The sequence below is a fragment of the Tenrec ecaudatus genome, chromosome 14 (assembly GCF_050624435.1).
Source record: "Tenrec ecaudatus isolate mTenEca1 chromosome 14, mTenEca1.hap1, whole genome shotgun sequence".
Taxonomy (NCBI): domain Eukaryota; kingdom Metazoa; phylum Chordata; class Mammalia; order Afrosoricida; family Tenrecidae; genus Tenrec; species Tenrec ecaudatus.
The window spans coordinates 19,586,720-19,611,626 of NC_134543.1; positions in this window are offsets into that span (position 1 = coordinate 19,586,720).

Below are 24,907 nucleotides of genomic sequence, written 5' to 3' on the forward strand. Positions count from 1 at the left end.
AGTCTTCTTAGATCAAGGAGTAAACCATGTTGATTTTTTCTGGGGCTTTGAGAGAAGATGGATTCCATGATTTTCTCCGAGCTTGTCATAGCCCCAGGTGTTTCTTGATTGCAGCTGATGATCACAAAGTAATTTTCTTATCTCTCTGGTTCTATGTATCTTCTCCTATTGTATAATTTCATCAGGCATATAGGATTGGGAACCTAATATGAAGTAGGACTTCATATTAATTAAACCAACAACATCATAAAATACTTTATTTTCAATTAGGCACACACATATATAATTTTTGTTATTTCTTTAAGGAACTCTAGTGGGAAAAAAAGTTGTAAGAAGCCATCTGTTGATTGCAGAAGTGGGTTCCAATGTTTTTGGTTTGGAATAAATTTTTATGGATGTGAATTAGATTCTCTGTTTCATTACTTTTTAATTTACCCTTGTATTCTCTTAAATGAGTTCAGTACCTAACATTTACTAAATATAAAGTTTGATTGGCTAAATAAACTTAGTCATAAAATTAGTTTTTGTCTTTTCCTAATGCAGTACAAAATGTTGTTGGTTTAATTAAAATGAAGTCATACTGGCAAAAGGAGGTTCCCGATCCTATAAGGAGAATTAATGGGAAATGAATTAGCTATAAGTCAAGAAACAGGAGCAGGTAGTTTCATCGTTCTCCCACGGAGTAGTTTAAGATATGAATGAAGGGTAATGTCATCGCTAGAGATCACTACTCTTCCTCCATATTTCAAACTATTTCCCTACTGACTGCAAGGTTGGTGGTTTAAACCTACCAGCCACACCATAGGGTAAAGTTGAGGCCACCTGCTCTCCTAAATATTCACAGCTTCAGAAACCCAACCGAGGGACATCATGGATTGGAATCCACGTGATGACAGTGGAATTGAGCGGGATTCTTTTTCTTACCAATCATCACCATCTAAATTGGTCATTGGTGTGAGGATTATGTCATCAATAGCTTTGTCAGATAAAGCCATCTACATGTATGTATGCATGCATGTATGTATGTATAGAGATGGAGATAAATATCTGGCAGGCTATGAATCAAAACATATAGAACAAGATGAAATGAAAGAAGAATGCAACTATATAAGAATCACTGTGGTAAGAGAATGAGAGAAATTATCAAGGTTTCATGTCTGAATTGTGATTAGGAGCACTGGTATTGATAGTGTATGAAAAGTGGATATCAATAGAGAGGCTGACCGTTCATACTCCCCAGTGACTCTGTGGAAGTAAGAAGAAGTTGTCTGCTCCTGGGAAGATTTAAGCCTTGAGAACCATATTCAGGATCATGATAAGCCAGAATCTATTTGAAGCAGTCTTTTATTTTGAGGTTTTATTCTTAATATCTACTATCTATTTCTGTCTTCATCATTATATACTTGGTAATATATTAATACACTTGCCCATTTATTTACCCAACAATCATTTATCTTTGAATCTCTAATGCCTCACCAGATTAATATTACTAATGTCATTTAGTTAATAAAAGACTTACTCCAGATCTTGCTATCTACAGCCAAAATATCCAGCAAGAAAATTATTAAAGAATAAACATCTTTATGTATAATACCTTATACATTAATATGTTAAAAAGTATTAAAGAATACAAAATACCCGAAGAAAATATCCAGCAAGACAAGTATTAAAGACCTCTGTTTTGGCTCTCAGTGTGCTATCAGAGAAGGGAGAAAAGAGAGCGTGTTGTGAAATCAAGCAAAACTGAAATAGTATTGATGAGTTTAGGATATTTTTATATATTTTTCTCTTGTTTTTCTAATAGTCTTTTGGAAAAGACAAGGTACCTATCATCTCAATAACACATTATGTTTACCCGTATCTCCTCTCAAATAATTCTCAACTCTGAGTTTACTGTCCCTATTTTGTAACAAATAGGTAAACCCTAAGATAACAAACACATTATGCTAACAAGTAGTTTATTCCTACAATTCAAAAGGCGCACACACCTCTTGCTTGAAATCCACATTCCAAAATGATCTTTGGACCCAGTCGAGTGACTCTTTTTGGGGTGGAAATGTCTGCACAATTTACTGAGACTTTAGGCAGGGTTATGTTGGTCTAGCAGTTAAATAGTTATGTTAGGAATAAAAAAGTATTTAATGGTTTATTGGAAAGTCAATGGCATAATGTGTGAGGTGCCTCTTTAACAGTATACTAAAAGTGTCAGAATTCTGTGCAATTTTCCACCATAAAAATGGTATAATGCCCTACAGGTGTCAACCATTTATTTCCACTTGCTCTGCTCATTAGTGAAATATTTCAATGCATAGACTTCTGTATCTTCATCAGACATATCCTAAGGAGCAGCCCAGCTAAGGAAACAAGATTGGTCTGAACATATTTGGAGTTCTGAAAGTGCACTACAATTCATATGAAAATGTTATATTATTTGTGGCTACTTTCTGTGACACTAATTTTGACTTGGTCTGATACAGTATATTGTAGAATGTAAACTACATTAGCTAAATCTTTTTTTACAAAAATAATAAAGATTATCTAGAGGTCTTTGTTAATCACTTGCGAGTGAGAATGTCTTTTTAATTTTTAAAACTATAATTAGTTTCTTAGTGGATGTGTATCATTAGAATTTACATTTTGGTATATTGAAGCTCATATTCCATACAATTTCCCAAACTCACACTGGCACAAATAACCTCACAGCAGGATATTCTAAAACATGTGATTTCCATAACACACTTAAAATATTTCATTTTCAAATAAGTAAGATTATAATTATAAAGAAATTTGATATTTCAAATATATTTCACTTGAATAAAAATATGAAACCATATATTGTGAGTTTATATGGATTATCTCACACATTAAGTGTATATGTGTGAGTAAGTATATTTGAGTATAAATATACAATGGATATTTGTTTTTAGACATGTTGTTGATAGTTACTATCTAGTCAGTTTTTTATTTATGGTTATTCTCTGCACAATGGTAGAAAATTCTGCTCTACATACATGATCATGTATGGATCAGACCATCATGACCCATAACAATGCCATTAGCAACTTTGGGGGAGGATTGCCTTGCATTTACTTATAGTTCATCTTAATTTTCCAGCTCTGAAATCTCTTTAGCATCATGGAAACATGAAAACTTCCAATGACTGATGGTGCTGAATGAACAGGACACGTTTTAGTCCAGAATAGAATTCCTGTCCCTTCCATTAAATGTGAGAATTCCTCTGCCGACACATCTCTAGAGATGATAAAGATATGATTATACACGTACATGACAGTGTAAGAGTAAACACACAATGTGGATCATATGCCAGCAGTTATCTATACAACTCACAAAGTCTGTGTCTGAATTAAATGGACTATATGTTATTTCAGTAAATAAGTAGCTATTAGATAAGACTTTGTTTAATTTACTTTGGACATATTTTCAGGAGAGACTTGAAGCATCATGCGTGATAAAATAAAGGGGCAGCATAAAAGAGGAGGTCCTTGAATAGATGGATTGATACAGTATCTGAAACAATGGCATTATGTACAAGAACAATTGTGAGGACCAGGCAGTGCTTTGTCTGTTGTACAAAGATTTGCTGTAAGTCGGAACCAACTCGACTGCACCTAACAACAACAATACAATGTATGTGTGTGTATATACATGTGTGTGTATAAGTATAATGTGCATATATATGAGTGTGTGTATATATGTGGGTGTGCATAAGTGTAATGTGTATATATTGTGTGCATGTAATTATAGATATAAAATCTACTAGGGAAGAACAAAAACAAGTTATTGCATGCATTATATTAGGGGCCTCCAAATTTTTGTCAAAATTGAATTATATGATAATGGAATTTGTACAAGGCCTGTTGAAGGCTGTCTTGTATGGCATACACATCTGTCATTATATTTATCAAGCAGGCCATAACTTCCTTTAAAATCATGTAAAAATAAGAAATACATATAATCATGAATAAAAATTATGATTTGCATTATTGATGCCTATAGTGAACTACTCATTTTTTCTGAGGTTTCAAGGTATTTTTCTGTTTGTAAATGTATATGGTCAGTAAAGTAATAACTCTTCTACCATATATCTAAATATTTTATTTTTGATTCAGGTTAAATATTTTTCCCAGTGTTAATTTCCTAGGACTTCTAGAACAGATGACTAACAGTTGTTGTTAGGTACTAGCAGATGGCTTAAAATATGTACATTTATTGTCCTACAGTTCTTGAGGGTTCTTGTTTTTAGTTTCGAGTTGGTTGTTGTTGTTAGGTCCCAAGTCAGTTCTGACTCATGGAAACTTTATCTACAACAGAGCAAAGTAATGCCTGGTCCTGCAACCAACCTACAATTTGTTATGTTTGGGCTTAGTGTTGCAGTTACTGTGTCAATATATCTAATGGAGGATCTTCCTCTCTTTTTTTAATGTTCTTTCATCTTACCAAGCACAACATCCTTTTCCAGAGACTTCTCTCCTGATAACCTCTCCAAAGTAAATGAGGGGATGTCCTGGTTTCCTCGCTTCTGAAGAGCATTCTGGCTGTACTTTGCAAGACAGGCTTTTTTTTTTTTTTTGGCACTCATAGCACTTTCACTAATTTCTATCAACATTATAATTCAAATGCATGGTTTCTTCTTTGTTCTCCTTACACAATGTCCAACTTTCACAAGTATAGAAGACGATTGAAAACATCATAGGTTGGGTCAGGTACACCTTAGTTCTCAAGATCACATCCTTGCTGATCAACCCTTTACAAAGATCTTGTGCAGCAGATGTACCCAATCCAATGGGTCATTTGATCACTTGACTGATGAGTTCTTGAGTATTGATTGTGGATCAAACAAAACGAAGTCTTGGACAACATCCAACTTCTCCCTCTATCATATTGTAACTTGCTGGTCCAGTTGTGATTTGGTTCTCTTACATGGAAATGTAATCAATATTTCAGAAGATAATTATTGATTTTCACCATCATCAAGTCCTCCTCACTTTGAGTTATGCTACCGCAGATGCCATTCACAGACCATTAATAAACTTCTTGCAATCCTTTTGCAGACCTCTTTCTCCTGTTGTAGTTCAGTTCTCGAAATGTTTTGCTCAGCATACATATTAAGTAAATGTGGTGAGGGGACAAAACCCTGACCCACACCTTTCCTGATTTTAAACCAGCAAGTGGTCCCTTTTTCTGTTCAGAAGTATGCTTCTCGTGCTCTGTACAGGTGTCCCACAAGCACAATCAAGAATTCTGAATTCCCTTGCTTCTCAATGTTATCCACAGTTCGTAATGATCCACACGGTCAAATACCGTTGCCAATTAAACACCACTAAACATCTTTCTGGTGGTCTCTACGTTGAACTAAGACTTATCTGAGTTGATATAGCTTTTGCACCAAGATATCTCTGGTATCATGTCCTATTTGAATACAGCTTGAATTTCTGGTGACACTCTGTCTAAGCACTACTGAACATGTTGTTGAATAATCTTCAAACAAAATATTTTACATATTATATTGATGGATATGTTTTCTAATTTCTGCATTATTTAGGGGTAAATTTCTTTGGATTGGGCACAAATATGGATCTCAGATTACTAGGAGGCTGTCTTCCAAATTTCTTGTCATAGACCGGTGAATGCTTCTGTGTTTCCTAAGCTTGTTGAAACATTTCTTGTGGTATTATGTCAACTCCTGCGGCTTTGTGTTTGGATATTGCCTTCAGTGCAAACTGGACTTCTTTCAGTACCATCATTTGGTACCATTTACATTGGTAGGATGGTGATTGAGTCTCTTTGATTCAGTGACTCTATGCATTCTTAACCTCTTTGAGGTTCCCTGGGCCATTGACTATTTTATCAGTATAATCTTTCAATATTGAAAATCCAAGCTTGAATTTAGTTTCAATCCTTCCATATTATGATATGGTCAGTGTGCTCTTCCCTTTTGGTTTGGTAATGCCAGATTTTTATATATTTCATTGCAATACTCTATCTTCTCAAGCTGCCCTTTACATTTTTCTGTTGAACTCTTGCATTTCATCACGTCTTTCATTGGCTTTTTCACTGGCACTGAGTCAATGATGACGCATATTGACCCTATAGGACAGGGTAGACCTGCTTAGCGAATTTCCAAGACGGTAACTGGTTACATGGGTAGAAAGCACTATCTTTCTCCCAAAGATCTGCTGGTGATTTTAAACTGTCAATCTTGCAGATTGTAGCCCAAGGCATAACCACTGTGCCATTCTAAAATCAAAGCAAGTTTCAGAGACTCTTCTGACTCTTCTGACATTCACTTTGTTATCTTCTTTATTTCCTGTCTTTTAAATGCCCATTTATTGTCTACATGTATGATATTCTTGATGTCACCCCACAGCTCATAAGATCTTCAGTAGTTTTCAATGAGTCAAATGTATTCCTGAGGTGTTCTAAAAATTCAGGTGTAATGCACTCAAATTCCTATTTTGCTTTAATGAACTTCTTTTACTTTTCTTTAGCTTGGTTCTGAACTTACAGATGGAAAGCTAATGGTAGCTCCACAGTACATCGCTTGTCTAGGGCGGGCTGCTGCTACCGAGTTTCTCCCTCATTTCTTCCCACATATGTAGTCAATTTGATCTCTCCGTATTCCATCTGGAGAAGTCAATGTGTATAACCACTGTGGGTGCTGTTGGAAAATATATTTATGTGATGAAGTATTTGTTGATCTTGAAAAATTCTATCATGAGACCTGCTTCAAATCTATCACCAAAGCCATATTTTCCAGCCATTGTCCCTTCCTGTATGCTTTCCCCTTTCACCTGCCAACAGCCGATACTCTTTAATGCATCTTCTGGAGGGCTGCAACGGGAAGCTAAGGGTTTAGCAGGAAGGGATCTCTTCTTCCTTCCCCCTTCAGGTGGATGGCGGCAATCTGTAGGCATCCTTTATTTGTGGCACCGTTAGGCCAATCATTGGCTCCACCTTCACATAGCTGTCTCACCTAAGTGTCTGTGTCCAAATTCTCCTCTTCTCATAAGAAAATGAATTGGGATGTCAAGATTACCTCTAAGCAAGTACAACCATAATTTCTTAGGCTATCGTCTCTTTCTCTATGACTCTTGGCTTGGTATGTTACTCCTTGAACAGACTTTCTATTATCTAAATCTTCCATTTGTCCCTTCTTTTATGACTCATCCTTCCACCATCTAAATAAATAATCTATCTTGAATATCTAATGATCAGCATTGTATAGCAAAACCATTCTGAAAAAAATTAGTGTTCTGCCTAAGCCAGGTTCGAAAGACAGGGGATCAACCTCACTGGCATCCAGTCTAGTGCTGATACAGAGTACCCCAAGGTCAGGGAAGAAGTGCCCCTGTGAGGTTTTGAGACTATAAACCTCTTTTCTAGAGTAGAAAATCCTGGTCTTTCTCCTGAGGAGCAGCTGGTGGTTTACAACTGTGGTCCTTGGAGTTAGCAAACACATATGCCACCAGGGCTCCCTGACCATACATCAGTGCTTCTTATTCACCCCTGATCCAAATGACTGGAAGTGAACAAATTATCTGGTCCATTGTCCTCCTGAGTCAATTTAGTTTAATTTATTTTTTAACAGTTTTTTTGGTACTTCATCTATATATCATACAATTCAATAGTTTAATCATATCACGAAAAATTGTACAATCTTTACCACATCCATTTTAGAATATGTTCTTCCTTGTACTCATTGTATTTTTATGTATTTTTTTCAATTTGGACAATAATATACACAACAAAATTTTCTCCAATTTAACGACTTCTACATGTTTAATTCAGTGCCACTGATTTTACCTTTGTGCTGTACAACCATCATTGATATCCTTCTTGAAATGGTCCCATCACCATTAAAATAGACTCAATGCCCACTAAGCAAAAGCTCTTCCTTCTTCATCCATGGCAACCATTGGTAAAGTTTGGTTTCTTCCTCTTTTTGTTTTTATTGTAATTTTCTTGATACAATATTCACATATCATACACTTCCATAGTTAATTAACTTTTTAAAAAGAATTGTATGTGTATATATATAAATATATATATATATATATTTACACACACACACACAAATCTATATCTAGAAGACATCCAGGAGAACATGATTCAAAAGTCAGATATTCCTTGTAGACAGAGAAGAGTTAAAGAGAGGAATATGGGCAGAGAGCAGTCAGAACCCCAGAAGTCTGGGGAGATAAAAGTCTCCGGTACTCATCTATTGGGAGTTCCACGTAGTTTGGTCAAGAGATCCTGCACAGCTCCTTGTCTGTACTGACAACATTCCTTTCTCTTCTCTTGCATTCAGTGTCCACTTAATTTTAATTGTTCAAAACATAGACCATGGACCCATAGGTTTTGTGAAAGGATAATTTAATCATAACTTGTTTACATCTACACAGAGCTTATCTCCAAGATCTCATTTATAAGGTTCTAGGATTATTACTTCAACACATCATTGGGGTGTGGGTGTGTCACAGGTCAACCCAAAAAACTTACAGTTCAAATTTTATTTTAATAAGGCAAGCAATTTATATAGAAGGTAAGGGTTCTCTTTCTGTTTTAAATTATAGTTCTGAGAATTTTAAGAAACAAATATGATAAAATAATTCTATGTTTAATGATAATTTTAGAAATCAGGGACCAATGACTATGATCTGTATTTTTAGATTGGGAAATACATCCTTGCCGTTTCATATTTACTGAACCATTAATATTTATAATATTAAATTATTCAAATTATAACATTATTTATTTTTTAGTCTCATTAATCAGTCTTGCCCTTTTTTCCTGATTAGTCTTTTCAAGAGTTCATTGAAAGTGGTGAAAATATTTAACTACTTCTATTACATACCAACTCAAGCAATATTTTATGACTTTGGTCTGTATTTTTCAGGCAAAGCATTTCCCTCACACAACAATAAAAGTAAGGGTTTCTACAGATAGATATACCATCTTTCTCTCTCTAGACTGTAGCACAGGGAGAGTAAACAAATCAAGCCACTGTCACCTCATTCTCTTGTTTACTTCTCTTCTTCTTATCCCTTCTCATCATCAACTACCATACAAATACACAAACCTTTAAACCCAGAAAAGGAAAGAAGAAGAAATACTTAGGGGAAGGGGAGGTCTGTTAAATTTAAAGTCATAACTACAGGACTTGAGCACCCATTCCTTTCGTTGAAAACGGAAGGGGCCTCACATCAACCCGAATCAGCAGCTTGTAGAAGATGGTAATATCCTAAAGTTAACAAATATCAAAAAATGTGAAATTTAGTTTTAGAACCCTGTGCTTGGGAAATCCTAGAACTAGATTAATTTCCATATAATTCTCTGCTGAACCCCTGATTTTAGACTTTATAGACTCTAAATAGAGTAACCAGAAAACCCCCTCCAATGAATGCACTTCAGAGGACAGCCCTGGGGCTACAGCCTGGGTAGAGGCGCCTGTCAGATTAGAGGACACTGGAGAAGTGAAAAGGGATGGAGGGAGGAGAGAACATCCTGGTCCACCAAGACCAAAGATGATGCTCCTACTCTGAGCAGACAATGCAAGGGCCGGACCTTAGGGCTGGCCCTACCACAGGACATAATGTCCCTCACTGAACCATGGTGTGCAGGGGACAGCACTGGAGACACAGTGTGGGAATAGTGTACGGTCTGGTCCCATCACACTGGGGAGAAACACTAAGGACATGCAACAGAGCAGCAGTGAGATCAGAGTGATTAAGTCCCCAGGGGAATACCAAATATAGTCACTGGGATGTTTCTCCAGACAACCCAACCTAATACACACAATGAAGACAACATTCTGTACTTAATCATAATGTGTCACTCTTTGGTACTCCCAACTCCCAGTGGGCAGAGCTTCATGGACTGATAAAACCTGCTCTCCAAGTAATAACCTTTTAATGAGTTATACATAGTAGGTAATCACTGGTATTAGGAAAGGTCTTGGCCCTGCATCACCAATGGGGAGATTTTGGCAAGACCGGTTTGGTTTTCAGGGACATCTGAGTATAACCTGCCTCCAAATCCTAGGATTGAAATTTCCTTCTTAACTATTGTGGAGACCAAAATATGCCTCCTGAGTCATCCTTTCAACTAGATGCTAGGTCACCCATTCAAGGTTAACTTTATCATCATCATCATTCCACTATAAGATCAGGCTTTACAAAAATCCATCATCCAAAATTAACCTCTAGGATAATTTTTATTTTTTCTCTATTCTCCCCTCCCCCCTCCGAATACTCAATGTGCAAGCTTTCTTCATCTATCTTTGTGGAGTCCTCAACTTGTCGGTTTTTCATCATGTAGTGGCTTGTGTGTTGCTGTGATGCTGGAAGTCATATCATCACTGATTCAAATACTAGTAGGGTCATCCAATGTGAATGGTTTTCATCAGGCCTTCTAAACTAAGGGCATTGATGAACACAAGGTTGGCCATAAGATTGCAGGATTGGGGCTGTAGATCAGCGGATGCCCGAAGGGGCAAATGAATTCAAGGTTGGCAGGTGAGAATTCGGGTCCAATGAAAGGGTGTTGATGGCTCACTAGGTTGACAGGCAATATGGTAGACCATTGACTCAAATCCAAAGAACCAGAGGTCAATGAACCAGATACAAGATCTAAACCTAGCAAAACACCAATCTTTTCCATTTACCACATCCCTGAAGAGACTTCCTTTATATTACATCAAGGCTGTTACCTGAATTAGAGGGCTGCATTCTAGTATAATCTCCTTGTACATGATTAGCTGCTGACTGCAGATCCCATTTTGGTGTTGATCGTATTGTGTTAGGTCACATCCTGGTTCATTACTAGGCTTTAATAGTCAAATCACTGAGAATCCTGGTTCAGCCAGGTTGACCGGAAACCTAACTATTGAAGAGTTTAAAAATATCATGCCATCTTGTATGAGTCACTATAAAATACAGTTATGCCTTAGAACAATGGAGGGAGGAGATGGGACAGTATGGGAGATAGAAAAACCTTTGAATTGAATCTCAAGCTACTGCCCTATATATGTGAATAGAAGAGGACCAAAATAAAAATTAAAAAAAGCAAAAGTCCAAACTCACTGCCATCAAATATATTCTGACTCAGTTACCTTACATCATAAGATAGAACTACCGCTGTGGGTATCTGAGAGTAGAAAGCCTCAATGTTCTCCTTCACAGCGGGTGGTGGTTTCAAACTGCTGCCCTTGCAATTAGCAGCCTAATGAGTAACCATTCTGCCAATCTAGTTCCCTAGAGAAGGGGAAAGAGGGAGCAAATTTTTGTTGCTATCAATCCTTATTTACAGGCTTATATGAAACTGTGATCCTGTGAAAATGTATTAGTTTTTACTGATGAAGAATTCATTCTTTATACATTTCCTTGTCTCTATGGCAAAACCAAAATTTAGAAGATTCTCTAAAACATTTTAATAGGTTTAGAAATAGAGAAAAGAATAATTGTATATCCAGAAAATGAAATAGAGATAATTTTTGTAAATACATATTTTTGTAAAATTATTTTATAAAGCACATATTTTGTAAATATAATATTTTAATTACAAAATGGAAATCTTTTTTATCATTCTTTCTTCTTTTTTATATCATTTTATTGGTGGCTCATACAACTCATCACAATCCATACATACATTCATTATATCAAGCACATTTGTATATTTGTTGCCCTCATCATTCTCAAAACATTTGCTTTCTACTTGAACCCTTAGTATCAGCTTCTCATTTTCTTGCCTCCTCTCCAGCCCCCCATGATCCCTTCATAATGTATAAATTATTATTCTTTTGTCATGTCTTACACTGTCCAAAGTCTCCCTTCACCCACTTTTCTGTTGTCCATCTCCCAGGGAGGGGTTCTATGTAGATCATTGTGATCAGTTCACCCCTTTCTACTGCACCTTCTCTCACCCTCCTGGTGTCACCACTCTCACCACTGGTCCTGAAGTGATCATCTGTCCTAGATTCCCTGTGTTTCCAGTTCCTATCTGTACCAGTGTACATCCCCTGGTCTAGCCGGATTTTTAGGGTAGAATTGGGATCATGATAGTTGGGCAGGGAGGAAGCATTTAAGAACTAGAGGAAAGTTGTATGTTTCATTGTTGCTATACTGCACCCTGACTGGCTTGTCTCCTCCCCACTACCCTTCTGTAAGGGGATGCCCAGGTGACTACAGATGGGCTTTGGGTACCCACTGCGCACTCCCCCCCATTCACAACGATATGATTTTTAGTTCTTTGATACCTGATATCTGATCCCTATGGTACCTTGCAATCACACAGGCTGGTGTGCTTCTTCCATGTGGGCTTTGTTACTTCTGAGCTAGATGGCTGCTTGTTTACCTTCAAGCCTTTAAGACCCCAGATGCTATAGCTTTTGATAGCCGGGCACCATCAGTTTTCTTTACCACATTTGCTTATGCACCTATTTGTCTTTAGCAATTGTGTTGGGAAGGTGAGCATCATGGAATTCTAGTTTAATAGAACAAAGTGTTCTTGCATTGAGGAATTACTTAAGTAGAGGCCTAATGTTGAAAGGAAATCTTAATGTAAATATTGTCCTGAATTCAAGCTTAGACTAATTATAGCTTTCATACTTATATTATTTTGTACACCAAGGCAATAATCAGTCATAAAGTTACAATAAAATAATTTTTATTGATTGTCAATGTATCAGTTTTATGTACTAATTATGTATTTTGGCCAATAAACAAATAAAATATAATTATATATTCTAAAACAATAAAAAATTTTAAAACAGAACTTATGATCAACAAAATTAGAGTGCATCTTATGTGCCAAGCATGATTTTTTTATACTTGGGAAAAAACAGTGGGAAAAATAAGATACTTACCAACTTAGAAATGTATAACCACATATACATGTGGGAAATAAAAAGGCCTTTCCTTGGCTTGTCTCCCCCAAATATATGCCAGACCTAGTACATGGCTTGCAACTAATTGCAAATGATTGTCTAGTTTTCTCTCTGAAGGCATCAGCCATTCAGAGCAAGCAGACCCTATTGTCTGTCCCGCCATACATGGGGATCACTCCCTGATATTAAGGACAGTGGATTGCTTTCCCTGAGGATTCAGAATAAATCAAAGCACCAGATCTAGGACAATCAAGATTAGGCTCCATCATGAATCTTGGATCCGCCCATCTTTTCACATGTGTACCCTTAATCCATCCTCTTCCTACAGCGTGTACACTCCTAGATAGTCTCCCTCCCATCGCTGTATTGCCTATGGTACAACCTCTTCCTGTGACATAGGTCATTACCTGGAATCAGGGGGCTTGCATACTCCAAAATATATATAAATCTTAGTTAGAAATAAATCACTCCCCCTTTCCCACACCACCATGTGGACAACCAAGGGAGGCTGAGGTCAGCATGCTATGACAAAACATATCTGACCCCTTTATTTTATGCTCTCTATCCTTTCGCTCTTATTTTCTATGACTTTTCTGTAATCTTTATATATTATAGCTGTACAGTTGCACTTACCAGACCCATGAGTTTTTGTTAGGGGCTGGATCCCCTCACATATACATATTACATTAATGAATTGTATTAATTCAGACTAAAAAGCACAAACAACTGAGACTGATCTATAGAAATCATATTCCTCACACTGTGAAAATAGCCAGTCTCCCTGTGAGAGGGGAATATATCAAAAGAAATATGTTTCCATTTTTGCTTGAAAATTTTTCCCTTTATTACATACTTAATTGTCTATCTCATCAAGGATGTTCACAGGAGAGCACACTGGTATTTTCATGTCATTTTTCTGTATGTGAAACCATTTATATTAGTAAGCACATATTTATTTTAGCTTTACAACAAATAAAATGTATAAATATAAAAGGAAAAAAATAACACTAATAATCAACAAAAATAGAATACATGTTACATTCCATGGAAAAAATAATAGTTAACAGTCAGATAATATACTTTTAATTTTAAATAATCCTCTCTCACCTGTTTTGGAAACTTAAAAGACACATATTGCCTTTAGGGGTTCCCATGGGCTAATGTAAAAGGAAAGAAAGAAGTAATAATGAGGACACATCTACTTATGACACTGGGGATATGCACGATCTTCTGGCATAGGTCCAGGAGCTATATTTTCATTAAAAATACTGAACAAAAACTAGCAAGCAAGAAAATTGTATGGGAGAAGAAGCAACCAGAGTCAAGACTAGCTACGGAATAGAATTAAACAGCCTGTAAGAAGCTGAGAACGTTTTATTGACTATAAAAATACATTGGACTATGTGAATTTAAACAGAATATCAATAACTTTGTGAAGAGTGAGAATTCTGAAACACTCAACTGTCCTCATGTAGAACCTGTATAAAGATCAAGAGGCAGATTTTTTAATAGAATAAGGGTATACACCATGTTTTACAACCAAGAAAGATGTGTACCAAAGTTGTATTATTTCACCACTCTTACTAAATACGTAAACTGAGCAGAACCTTTGATGCTAGACTATATGAAAAAGAACACAGCATCAGGGTTACAGGAAGGCTCATACACAATCTCCAATATGCAGATGACAGCACCTATTTGCTGGAAACAAAAGAGGACTTGAGGTACTTGCCAGTGAAGATCAAAAGCAGCAACCTTTTGCAAGTGTTACAACTCATTGTAAATAAAACAAAAATTAATCCTAATGGAGCAGGAATCAGTATAATGGTAGGTGAATAAAAGTCTGAAGTTGTCAAGGATTTATTTTTCTTGAATCCACAATCATGGAAGAAGTCAGGAAATTAAATTAAATACTACACTGGGCAAACCTGCTAATATGACATCTATAAAATATTATGATCAAATGTATTATTTTGTGGAGTAGTATACACCATTACCTCCTATGCTTGTGCAAGATGGACGGTAAGTAAAGAAGACTAGGAATGGGTGCACTAGAATTATGGTGTTGGTGAAAAATGCTGAAGACACTTTCTACTGCTAGCAGAGGAACTAAGTCTGTCTTGAACGGTGTACAGCCAGAATAGTCCCTATACATGAGGATGGTGATGCCTTGTGCTGGGTCCTTTGGGTGTGTTATCAGGAGAGACCATCGCTTGGGAAAGGACATCAGGCTTGGTAAAGCAAGGGGTCAATGAAAAGTAGTAAGAGCCTTGACCAGATGAACAGGTACACTGGCTACAACAATGGGTTCAAAGACAACATTGTGAGGATGGCACAAATGTGTGTGTGACCAGGCAGGGTTTCCTTTAGTGGTCTATGTCATGAGATGCGTGATCAGTAATTACTTAACGCTCGTAGACATTTTCAAACGCTCAGTTTATTCACTGCAAACACACACCAAACAATCTAAAAGAAAACTCAAATGAGCACAAGGGCATAATAACAGTACTCTTGACACGTATCATTCTAGCATCATAGTCCCAACAAGCACTGTCTCATTGGAGAACTCACCCCGGGGAGAGTGGGAGAGAGCAGGAGCTGATGTCCTTGGTTCCTCGCTCTCTGAAAAGTCAGTGTCCCACCCGGGGTTAAATGGACAGCTTGGCTGGCTCTTTGACATCTTCACAGTCCCAGTCAAGTCTTACCGGGTTTCTCCACACTTTAGGAGGTTTGGCTGGCTTTGGGCATCGGTCAGGTCTCAGTCAAGTCTTATCAGAGTTCTCCACACTTTTGTGGTGGCTCCTTGGACCAGCTGCTGATTCTTGGCGACGGTCCAACTTCTTGGCTGGGCCCTAATGTCACACATTATTTCTTCTCTAAAGTGGAGTTTCTTGTGTTTGTTTCTTTTGAGGTGACTCAACATCTTGCAAGCAAGTTGTATGATGCTCTCATCAGTCCAGAGGGTCTCTGTGAGGAGGAACCAATGTAACCACATCTAACTACAGCAAGAACCATAATCCGGAGGCAAGGGACTTAGAGAAAATTACAATTTGGTGTAGGAACCATACGGCTGATCAAGGTGTTTACTAATGGGTGACTATTTAGTCCCCTGCATCTCTGTGTCTCTGCAGACAAGCATTGCAAAATGACTGTTGTTCTTGACTTTGCTGCTAAAAGCATTGAGGGATAACTCAGTTATTTAGGATCTCTTTGAGGCTTTCTTGAATCTTGCATATCCCTGTGATTGTCTTTGAACCTAGTGCTTTTATTATTCTAAAGTTAAGAAACTGTGACTAGTTAAGTAACATTTGCATAGGTAAGAGTTTAGGAATGTTTAAGTTCTTTGATGTTTGTTTTGTAACCAATTCCCTTGTGTAAGAAGAGTATGTATACCAAGCTTCAAATATACTCCAGACTTCAATCCATCAGATTAGAGTCCTCTGGATCCCAAGCTTTGTACATAGCTCTTTATTTTCCTATCATCCGCATGCCTCAGTTCGAACCCAGCTTGATGCGGGATAGCTGGTCCAATCCCCTGCAGTTTGGAATTAGCATGTCCAGGGGAGCGAAAGACCCCTGGTGACTGGTGTAGATTATGAGGAAGGATTTTATCCCCTGATCTACCTGCTCAGGTAGAAGTAATCTTTCGAGAATCACTGGCAAACCAGCTATGACAGTACTCTGGTAGAGTAGCCACTCAAACATAGTTCAAATTGCTGCTACTGGTCTTCCTCCAACAGAGTTAGAATTTCTTATATATGTAAGATAGATAGATAGATCTTATATATGTGACGAAGTTTCAAAAGGTTGTGTGTGAGAGAGAGAGAGAGAGAGAGAGAAAGGGAGTTTACCATATGTTTCCAATAGTGTAGAACACACCAGCTGCTGGCATAGCCTGTGAATACAGTATGCTTTTTGATTGATTTTTAAACTATATTGCCAAGAGATGCTTATGAATCTTCTTGAATGTGTTTCCTGCTAAAATATACTTATTATATAAGCATAAAAGGCATTGCTTCCTCCATGTTATGCACCCCTAACCAAAATAGTCTAGAGTTCCCTTACTTTGAATTATCAGCCAAAATGACTTCACTCCGAAAATTTTGGAAATATAATAATTCCAAAATCCAGATATGCTCAAATCCATCTTCACACCTTTAAAAAAGTACTCAGAAAACCTTAACTTTCCTATGTGCACCACTATCATGTTACAGAAAAAGTTGTTACATTACATGAAAAGAAATACCTAATAAGTATGATTAATTATAAACTAGAAAACATTTTTCAGGGGTCAGGAATCAAATATTTCTGTCAATGTATCAAATAAACCTGAAAATATGTATTGCAGCCCTTGTTTTGTTTTAAATTGTGCCAAAAGGCCAAACATGTTTTCCGAACAAGACAGAAGAAAATTATTCTTCTGGGCCTTCATTTTTCAAAGCTTTACTTAGTAGTTGAAACTGATCGACAGCCTCCCTCAGCATTAGTAAGAGTTTCAAAGGCAAAGGCAGACGTGGAGTTTAGCCCAGGTGGTGGTGGTAAGTGGCATCCAGTCAGCTCCACTCAAAAGCTAACCTGTACACAACAGAAAGAAGCTCTGCACGGTCCTGCGCCACACTGACAGTTATGAGACTGCCCGTGTCCCTCGGGGCAGCCACTGTGTAAATCCGTTTCTTCTAGGACCTTCTTTTATTTATTTATTTATTTTTTTGCTGCCTTCCATGTTACCTTACATGATGTCCTTCTCCAGGGACTGGTCTCTCCTGACAATATGTATGTAGGACACTCTTGCCATCTTTGCCCCCAAAGAGCACCTGGCCTGGCTCCTTCAAGTACAGAGAGCTGTGTGTCCTTTTAGAGGTTTACAGCACTTTCCATATTTTTCTCCAGCCCCATAATTCAAATGCATCGATTCTTTTTTGGTCTTCCTTATTCAGTGTCCAACTTCCCCATGTATATGAGCCAATGGAGAATACCATGGCTTGGGTAAGGCACACCTTAGTCCTCAGAGTAACATCCTTGCTCTTCAATACTCTACAGAGGTCTTGTGCAGCAGATTTACTTAATGCAATGTGTCTTTTGGTCTCTTGACTGCTGTTTCCAGGAACATTGACTGTAGCTTCAAACAGAATCCTTGACAACTTCAAACTTTTCTCCATTTATTAGGATATTACCATTTTGTCCCGCTGTGAGGATTTTAGTCTTCTTTAACATTGAGTTTTAATTTATATTGAAGACTGCAATCCTTGAAGTTCATCACCAAGTCTTTCAATTCCTCCTGATGTTCATCAAGCAAGGTTGGGTTATTTGCATACTATGAAATTTTAATAAGCTTTTCTCCAATCTGCATGCCACACTCTTCTTTATATAATCCAGCTTCTCTGATGATTTACTCAGCATATAGCTTGAATAAGTATAGGGAGGGAACACAACCCTGATGGACAGTTTTCCTGTTTTTAAACTGTGCAGTATTCCCTTGCTCTCTTCTCACAAGTAGACAATTTAGCATAGCTCGCCAATTTAAAATAAAGAGGAAGGAATGGACTTGCCCTGAATAATTTTGATACTGTTACATTGATCACTGTTACATCAATTAAACTCTCCTATCACAGATCTGCATATGCCTATGTGTCTAGACACTAGATTTGTTAGCCCATACTTAGAACCAATATCTAGTATGCTTAGCACCGATATCCTTTTCCAAAAGTAAAGATGTGAGAAGGGGTAAAGAAATTTTATCAAATATATTATTCTTCATTGTTACTGCTATTAGCTGTTGTAAAATGGTCCCCTAATAATGCAACTCATGCACAATGAACCCCAATGATGCCTGGTCTTGCATCATCCTGAGACTCTTATTATTCATAGAATTTTCATTGACTGATGTCATCCTGTCCAGATTACTTGGGGAATTATGGCTGAGACTTGGCATCACATATTACCTAACAATCTTTCAGCATATTAAGCCATTATCAACTGAGTACCCTTCTTAGGAATTGTTAATACTTGAATATTGGTTCCTGGAAGGATTAAGATAGAATTTGTAGACAATAGCTTACTTAAAACAGATAGGAAATGTTAAAGATTTTCAAAATCCTAAACTTACCTAATTATTCTTCCCTTTTGAAATTCATATCCAAAATGTCTTCTGTCATACTCTATAGTAGGCCTTGGAGTTTTATGATGTATTTTCTCTATCTTTTGTTAAGAGTTGTAATGCTATTTTTTTTTTTTATTCTTAGACTATGTTAAGTCTCTTTCTGGAAGAATGTTGCAGAGACTACCATCAATAACAGTTTAAAGTCTTTGAGCCTTAAATGAAAACAAGTTATTTATCTGGTAAAGCTTTAATTCTTGAGCCATCTGTCATATTCATGTGTCTTTATTTTACGGGAACTATAGCGCTGCTACTTAAATGAATGCTTTGTTCTTGTTTGTTCTCCCCAGATTCTTGCATTCATTTTGAGAACTTTAAAACCAATTGAAATGAGCTTGATTCTTTCAATCCACTCACAGGGCTAGGATTCAATCTTACATCTATTTGACTGAGTATTATTATATAATGACACTGAAATGGATAGCCACTCATTCCCAGATGTGTAAGCCATAACGTCTGAGGATTTTCATATCACCAGCCAAAGACTACCCAAAACACATCTGCAGTTAAACAAAAGTGTTTCATTTATACCAATAAGGGAGACCACAGAGCATGGTAACAATTGCACATCTTCATACAAATCTATGAGGATGATCTGTTATAGGCGTGCTTGGGTTAGACAATTTGCTTAGGGCATTAGGAAGGAAGGTTTCTCTTTGGATTGAGTGTTGCCAGAAAAAACAAAAAGCGTATTTAGTGAGATAGTAGACGGATAATAAAGCAATCTTCACATCTCCCATGCGTCCCATTGAAAAACAGAATCCCACTCTTCAGTTCCCAACCAAATCACCCATTTTCACGTCCCCCTTCAAAGGGTGCTACAGCATCTTTTATGGTTCAAAGATGCCTTTGACCATCCAGGAAGCTCTCAGAACTCCTGTGCTTTGAGCATTGTTAGCTTCCTGACATAGTCAGCTTGGGGCCTTATTGAATATGTATAAGTACATTGAGGGCGTAGACTGAATAGCAACAGGTTAAGTGGCTGTGATCAGGAATCAGTAATGTTTTGCTTTGTCTGCCTTTTATGTTCTATTTTCATTTACCAATACACCTCTTTCAAGAATTCATAACTGTCCTTGGATTCCTTAATGTCATCTTCCTTTTAAATTTTCCATTTAGGACATGGCTCTGAAAACCATCTTCTAACTAGCCTCCATTTAAAAGGATGATCTCTTTATTGCACCCATTGTATCTGTTAGAGCACAGATAATCTGAGGTAACAGGCTGCATTTATTTGCTCACAACTATACCCCCAGCCCCTAGGACAGGTTATGGGCCAATGCAACACATTTCTGATAGATGACATGGAAAGTTATTAAGTGGATACTTGCCTTTGTGTTAAACAAAAGAGAATAATGAAGTACAAAGAATTGCATATTTTCTCTCAAATAATTTTTTATAGGAATGCTATATGCTACTAACTCAAAAGTGGGTACCATATATATTCGAGTATAAGCTGACCTATCAGCTGAGGCACCCAATTTTATCATGAAAACTGCATTAAAATAGAATTATACATGAGTATATATGGTAAATTTAATCCATTATAATTGTAAAGGGTTTTTTGGGGGAGGGTTAAATTTACCATATATACTCGTGTATAATCCATCTTTTTTAGTTTTTGTTTTTTCTTTTTATGCTATGGAAAACAATGTGTCATATATCGGGAAGTAAGTAGACATGCTTTATTCTAGTTCTGAAAAATATCAACACTTCTTTTCAGACAACTTTGGTAGGACATCACTGTCTCACCTCTCCTCAGGAGGTAAGAAACTGCTATGGTGGGAAATCTGACATGTCGACCGTAGAGGCACATGGAGAGACTTATTTGCTTTTCAAGGTAAGGTTTAGGGATTCAAAGCTGCTGGCAACATAGCACACTTAGAAAAGCAAAGGCTGGTGATCAATATGCAACCAGATGAGTCTGAGGTGTCTGAACAGGACAGCCCCTTTCCGGGGGACTCTAGGCACTGCTGTGCAGGGGGCAGTGACTGAAGTTAGACTTTCCTCTCGCTCACCTGGCAAATGCAAGATCAACTTTCAGTTTCTACCCCTCAACATCATTAACTGGTCTTAGTTATTCATTTACTCAGGGTAATTGCAGTGTCTTTGAGGATTCCAAAAGAAATCCTTTACAAAAAGTTTGCAAATAGTTCTTCACTATATAAATATTTAAATGTAGATTGTTTTTGCTACTATAACATTTTAGTTCATTTGCTTCTTAAAATACTACTGTGAACCAGGCAGAACAAATAATGATATTCCCTTCTGACAGATGGGAAAACACTAAGTTAATCTCCTGAGTACCCATGGAAGACATCACTGATAAACCACAGACACTTTTTTTAGAGTTGCTCCAGCCTACATAGAGCTTGTCAACAAAGTTATCTGAGGAATGCTTTATATATTGTCATCATCTGGGGATCCATTTGTCCAAAATGATACTGTCCAGGAGTGAATTTGAAGCCTCCAAAGTCCCTGAGGCCATGTACATTTTTAAATATCAGGGAAGATAAAAACAACCAATTGTACACTCTTCTCCACTCCACTCCATTAAAAAATGCTAAATTCTCTGGTTTGTATTATATTTCACATTGTTTAAAAATGTACCACATCTTAATGTTAAGCTCTTGAAGAATAAAGGAGCCAGGAAGCTACGAAGAAAAGGCTAACAAACTGCAGGAAATTCTGACTAGATTCATCAGAGGGCAATGTCAGTGCTGATGTCTGATGGGTCTGGCTCAAAGCAGAGAACACCAGAAATGGGTCTACTTGTGTTCCATTGACTAGAAGAAGGCCTTCTCTGTGTGCACCACAGTAAACTGTGCAGATGAGAAGAACTGTGAAAGAGTAAAGCGATGAAAACGCCGCAGTCCAGGGACAAGAGTAACTGACAGAATGACTGCAACGGTGGGCTTGAAAGTAAGCATGATTAGGAGGATGGCACAGCACTGGGCCGTGTTCGGTTCTATTGCCGATAGCTAGGGTCACTGGGGGTCAGAGCCCACTCTATGGCATCTGACAATCAAAAAATGAATAAAGCTAACATCTTGCAACACTATTATGAGTAATTTACTTATGGCATACACGAACAGTGAAAAATAAATTTCATAAAAGCATATGGCGGAAAACCAAGCGAAACTCATTACTATTGAGCGGATGGAGACAACGGATGGCATAGAGAACAGAGCAGTACTGCCACGAAGGGCTGCTAAGCTTATAATATTTTAGGAAGCCAACTGCCTCATCTTTCTCCCACTGAGCAAGTAGGGGATTCAGGTGGCCTACCTTTAACTTAGCCTCCCCAGCCTTAGACCGGTACATTATCAAAGCTCCCTATGTGGACAATAGGATTACCTTACTTTATAATGCTTATACTTTCTTAAATCGAGTTTTTTATGTTTTTGAAAAATTCCTAATCAAGTAGCTCAGAGTTTTTAAGCTCATTGGTCATTGAACTTATAGGCTTAAGTGACTTCATTTCACAACAAAACCTGTTTTGCATATATCATTACTATAAAATTTTCCTCTTTATCCATCGATCCATCTATTCAAAATCGCATGTTTTATGTCTACTGTGCTCAACAGGCCTCTATGACTTATAATGGTCCAGATAGCCAACAATCACAACGTTGTTCTGCATACACTCTTTTGATCTATTCTGTAGAAATGGAGTTACTGAAAATCATTACTATATTTCTATAACCTATTGTGTATATGCACACTCATTTTCGAGATGTCTTTTCAAACTCGGTGCTCAGGAGTGGGTTAAACCCCCCCCCTAGGACTCCTTAATTAGAATAGAGCATTTTTGTTTCTTGGGTCATCATTTCATATGCTTAGATAGATGTTCTCTGCAGTGTGCAATTGTCCTTAAAGCACAGTGAGCTTCAAGACAGTGTAAATCTTGGAAACAAAACAATGTTATAAACACAACACGTATACAAGTGCTTAACAGATTCAAATTAGAGCTGTCTTCAGCCCTAGTATATTTAAGTACAGAAATCACTGACAAGTTAGTAACCGAAAATAATCTGAGTAATGATACCTGAGTGGTCGTTCTAGATTATATTGTCATGATCTTCTATGACGCAATCAACTTCAATTTTAAAAAATTAGCCAGAGAGAATTTCACTACTTTGTTGTTTGTAGAGGAGGAAAGAAGAGCAGGAAGATGCAGGGCAATGCTTGTCAGACTGTGGCTGCTGGACCAGGGGACAATCTTTCTTCATTGTGTATGTTTGTTTTCACTTTAGCTGTGCAGTCAGTGGTAATTTATCATGCATATTATCATAAGTATATTTCAAGTAAGTTGGATAACTACATTTTATCTTAATAGAGACACTTAATTTTAATGTCTCAACTTCATTTGTGGTTTTGTTTCTATTGGCATATCAACCTATAACAATAGTATTACTTTTGTCTTTTGCTTATTTCATATCTAGTGGCTGATAGGGTTGCATAGACTATCTGTTTATATTTATAAGAGTTTGAATATATTATGACTTTGTTCAATTCATTGACTATATGGAAAGTTAATTTGATGACATAACATGCCCCTGTGTAACAGAGGGTCTCTACATGTCCTGAACATTGGCAAGAATCATGTCCCCAGAACTAGGTGCAGAGTATCATAGGCTTATATAGATTTGACAAATATAATTAATTTGTTTACACCACTGTCTCTACACTCACTCTCTTTTGTAGAGCCCAATTTTACATTGAGACGTAATGTGAGAGACTTGTTGCCATACAGATACTCTGGAGTCCTGATTGTATTCAGACTTATGGTGATACACTGGACTGCTATCCGCAAGATAAGCAATTCCAAACCACCAGGCAACTCCACAGGAGAACCACAAGGCTTTCTTCTTGAGTAAAAGAGTATAGTTTCAGAAATTCACAAGGGGCAACTCTACCCTGTCTTATAGGATCTCTATTAGTCAGAATCATAAAAGTTTTATTTGATATGTTTTATCTTGGAAGTGCAAGAAATATTTTCCCTGTAAAACAAAAAGTTTCTCTGTTTTGAAGACACAATAACAAGACTAAGATAAATATATTATTGAAATTGTTTATAGCCATCCACTGATTACAAATAAGTTTATATAGCTTTTATTTTCAGTAAACCTGTGCATGTATTAATGAGAAACCTAGTAGGAGTAATTATTTTTGGTCAACGCACATACACACATATATGTATGTATATGCTTTTATATAGGTGTGTTTATGTACACATGATGTCCACATTTCTTTCATGTAGGTCTAACTAATTGTTGTTGGAGACTGTGTAATAAGACGAGCCCCATTATTTTACGTCTTCCTTAACCTCATCAGAGTGGCTTATCTTTATGTGAACGTGGACGATAGTGTTAGCGTCAGAATCATGTTCTCAATCAAGCAAAGGTAATTATTAAACAAAAAGGAAGAGGCTATTCTATGAGTATTCCTTTGAATTATCAGATGTAAAATCAGTTTTCACCAAAATTTATCAAAATAGAATATATTTATTAAGACAGATATTATTGACAATGTAATGAATGGATACATTATTAAAACAAACAAACTCACTGTCATCAAGTCGGTTTTGACTCATGGCAACTCTATCGGACAAGGTTGAATTCCCCTTGTGGGTTTCTGAGCCTACTTCTTTTCAGAAGGAGAATGTATCAAATAGACATTTTTCTTTTACTTATGATAATTTTGTCAAGTGTATCAGAATCTCTGTAATTGAGCACAAATGTGAACCTCTGGTAGAAGAAGTGAGTCTGCCTGTGTTTTATGTCATGGACTTTGTGTATTTCAACATATCAAAGAAAATCTTTTAATACTAATTTTCTTGCTGT